Here is a 4,216-nt window from a genome sequence, read left to right on the forward strand (position 1 = left end):
ATCAAAATCTTCAAAAATTCTAAAATTTGATTGGCTGTTCAAAAAGTTAAGTACATTTGGCAGGAACTAATAACTAAATTCACAATGAACTCCAACTAACTTGAGTACTCAACTGCCATTAACATAATAATAAAATAACCTTCTGAACTAGCATATTTAGAGCCAACAATTCATAGCTAATCATATCATTTGTCTTATGTATGGCACTTCTCTAGTCACAAAACCTAATAGTTTTGAATTAATATTTCTATCCTCACTCTATTTGGCTTGGGGATTTCCCATACTTAGTATTCAGAAAAGATTAAAATTTTTCTTAAAGACAAGTTCATCATCATACCATTATAGTACCCCCAGACAGGAAATGGAAGATAAAACATATTACAACAAGATAACTGTGAAACATTACATAGAAAATCAGTAGCACAACAAATAGTTTGAATTTTTGAAAAGAAAAATTAAAAATCTACTAGTAAAAATAGGAGGAACCAATGAGAAAAAAAAGAAAAGCCTTTAAAAATTAAAATATAAAATTACGAGAAAAGTAAAACATTACAAATGTAATTTAATATTTTACAATGAAGGCAAACTAATAGTACAAAATGACGCTAAAACATAAATCTGGCCTATATAGGAGGGACTAATAATGAGGACTCTAATGTCTCTTCTACCAGTTCAGCAATCTGCGGATGCTGACATCGTTTCCACAGGCATAGAAATATTCCACTGAATCCAAAGCCAAATTTTCATCCAGTGTTATCAACTGCGTTCCCACGAAGATTTTGCAAGATTCAGTGATAAGCATTAATATAAACATAAAATTTCCTACTTTGGATTAAATAAACAGGACTGCTAGATCTTTCATTAAGTAAGGTGAAACCTAAACAATTTCAAAATGAAGAATAGACACAACAACTAACCATTGGTCCTTGATGTGGATGAGTGAAATGTAAAACGAGGGCTGTAATTTAAATCCCAGCTGCATGTCTGGGAACCTGTAACTCCATTGAAAGCTCTGATTTTGTGGGCCTTAAAGCAACGCCATATTGAATTCCAACATATTATGAGTGAAAGTGTTGCACCAAATCCCAAACCCCACCCCAATCCCAGAGCTTCCACTGAGACATGCTCGTCTATTCTGCTCCATAGTGTCTTCTTTGCATATGGTGGTGGAGGAGGAGGAACCACTGCCATCTTTTTGCACTTGGGAAAAGGGTAGCCACACAAACAGGGTGGATTTCCCCGGTAGAATATTATATCAAAAGTTACAAACTGTGGTCCTCCTGGTATTTGCCCACAAAGACTATTGAAAGAGACATTAAAATAGCTCAAGAGGTACAATTTAGACAGTTCCTGAGGTATCTGCCCAGTCAGATAATTGTGGGATAAGTCCAACTGCTCCAATGTTGATATTTCCCCCAGAGACGGGGGTATCCCACCTTTCAGATGATTTCCACTCAAGTTTAACAATCTCATCTGAGATAGATTCCCGATGCCCGATGGTATTTCCCCACTTAAGTTGTTGTTTGAGAGATCAAGTATGGTGTTTGTTGCCAGAACATATTCTAGGGAATAAACATTTCCTTTCATTGCTACGCTTGGTAGATCCTCATAGAGTGTTGTGCCATTCACTTGTGAAATAGGGTTTTTAAACCCCTGCAGATCCTCCAGAGCAGAAGGAATTTTTCCATAAAATTTGTTATTGGACAGGTCCAACACCTGCAATCTGCTGAGATTGTTGATCCATGGAGGAATATTTCCCTTGATCTCTCATTTGATCCAAGACTTATGACTCTCAACTGAAGACAATTTGCAAGCAATCATGAAGGAAACTCACCTGTCAATCTGTTGTTGCTGAAATCAAGAAGCTTAAGCCGTCTACAGTTGGCCAAGGATGCAGGCAGGGTCCCACAAAAGTTGTTAGAATGAAAAGACAGCACTTCCATAGATGAAGGAAATTCAATTTCTAGATCTCCATGGAATGCATTATTGGACAGTTTTAGCCTCTTTAGGGCTGTGCAGTTAGCCAATGTTGCCGGAATTGTATGGTTTTTGGATAGTATCAGATCAGTTAGATGATTGCTTTTTCCTACGGACGGGGGAATTTTTCCCCTTAGCTCATTATCAGATACATCCAATAACTGCAGTGAAATGAGACCGCCAATGCTTTGAGGAATTCCACCAGAAAGTTTATTGCTGTAGACGGCGAGCTGATTAAGGTTCTTGAGCTGACCAATGCTTTGAGGTATAGGTCCAGTTAGATTGTTTTTATACATATGCAGAGTTTTCAATGATTTCATCTGTCCCATGCCCTGGGGAATTTCCCCATTGAAATTGTTTTTATCAAGATACAATTGTTCAAGATTGGTTAAGTTGGATATTCTTTTGGGTAGGGCGCCTGCTAATTTATTTGTACTCAGACTCAAATAGACGAGCTTGTTCAGATTTCCTACCTCCTCTGGAACGGCTCCAGTGAACTCATTCAAATCAAGTCGTAAAGAAGTTAATTGAGTCAAATTCAAGACAGCCTCTGGAAATCGGCCCTCAAAAAGATTTTGAGTTATAGCAAGGGTTGTTAGGGGAAGCTTGGACAAACTCATGGGCAGTGGTCCCTTGATCCTGTTTCTTAAAATGTCAATCCATTGAAGATTACTACAGTTTCCTAATTCTTGTGGAATATGGCCAGTGAGATTTATGGTGCTATATAATGATATTTGGTAAAGCTGTTTCAACTTGCCTAGTTCAGGTGGTATGGGCCCTGATAACACGTTATCGGATAGAAACAATACTTCAAGGGAAGAACAATTAGCTAGGGATGCTGGGATCTGTGACCTTAACTTGTTAGACTGTAGGTAAAGCCACTGTAACTTGACCAGCCTACCCAACTCAGAGGGAATGCCTCCGGTCAAGCCATTGTAGGAAAATGCAATGAAGTACAACTCAGAGCAATTACTGAGAGAAGGAGGGATATTACCAGTGAGCGAATTGCCTTCAAAGTAGAGATATGCCAGACTTTTCATCGAACCCAAAACAGGGGGAATTGAACCCGTGAGATTGTTGTAGCCAATGCTTAATCGAGGAGAGAGGTGCAATTGCGCAGAGAAATTGGAATGCTTCCACTCAGATAATTGTGCTCCAAGGAGAGACTCTCCAACATATCCAGGCGGCCAAACCCTGGCGGTATTGTACCCTTCAAATTGTTTTGCCCTAAATAAATCACTTGAAGATGTGTGCAATTGCTCAGAGACAGTGGAATGCTTCCAGTCAGATGGTTAAAGGACAAAATGAGATGCTCTAACTTGCTCAAACTACCATATTCTGCAGGTATGCTCCCAGTCAAGTTGTTTACAGAAAGTCTGATCCGCCGAAGATGCGAGCAATTCGAGAGAGATTTAGGGATGAACCCTTCCAGTCCATTAAAACTAAGATCTACAATGCTTAAGGCTTTCAATTGGCCAAGCTCAGTTGGAATATTTCCGGTGAAAGAGTTATTGGTGAGATTCAAAATCTGCAGTGAGTATATGGCTCGTATGGCGGGAAAAATATTACCTTCCAATTTCATGTGAGGAAGAATTACGCCCACAACTTTTTTGGAACCCTTTCTGCACAAAACACCATTCCAGGAGCACACGTTTGCTGCATTAGAAGAAACCCAACTGGACAGTGATTTCATGGGATCAGCTCTAATGCCCTTTTTGAAAGCAAGTAGATTCTCCAGATCCCTCTTATCAAAGAATAGGAGCTATTTTCATTTAGTCTTGCATTGACAGGGGTTATAGGGAATATTACAGTCAAGCCCAACCACAGCATTTGAGTCAAGGTGCCCTCCCACATTTTCCCGCCCCACATCTCTGAAAAACAGCATCCCAAACTAATTATCCAGGGCAGTGGCCGCCTTCACACAGTCTCGAATCCGCTAAGGCCCCGTTTGGTTACGGGAATACCGGGTGCGGAATAGGGTTTTCAGTGCCAAAACCGGGTTATGGAAGAAAATGGTCGTGTTTGGTTCATCAAACGCATAACCCGGTTTTGGATTTCGTCTCCCAATTTCGCTCAAAAATTGGAAGAAATTTCTTCCAGGAAATAGGTGGAAGTTGAAATGAAAATCAGGTTTTGGGTTTTTATGAATGTGTTTGAATAAATCATCGGGTCCACCGAATCCGCCTTAGGTTTTTGGAAGAACAAATTGAGTTTTTTGGAAGACGACGGTTGTATTGTT

The 4,216-nt window shown here is 39.7% G+C and overlaps 1 pseudogene across 1 annotated transcript; it reads right to left on the reverse strand.

Annotated features, from left to right (window-relative positions):
• Positions 1-491: 491 nt before the first annotated feature.
• On the reverse strand, positions 492-3,862 carry LOC149539937 (uncharacterized; annotated as a pseudogene). The gene is made up of 3 exons (XR_016356528.1): positions 3,800-3,862; positions 918-3,739; positions 492-760 (listed from the first exon to the last, which is right to left on the reverse strand). The product of XR_016356528.1 is annotated as an uncharacterized LOC149539937 (transcript).
• Between the last annotated feature and the right edge of the window lie 354 nt (positions 3,863-4,216).

The sequence above is a fragment of the Cupressus sempervirens genome, chromosome 9 (assembly GCF_028749045.1).
Source record: "Cupressus sempervirens isolate cs-2001-9-10 chromosome 9, ASM2874904v1, whole genome shotgun sequence".
Lineage (NCBI taxonomy): Eukaryota > Viridiplantae > Streptophyta > Pinopsida > Cupressales > Cupressaceae > Cupressus > Cupressus sempervirens.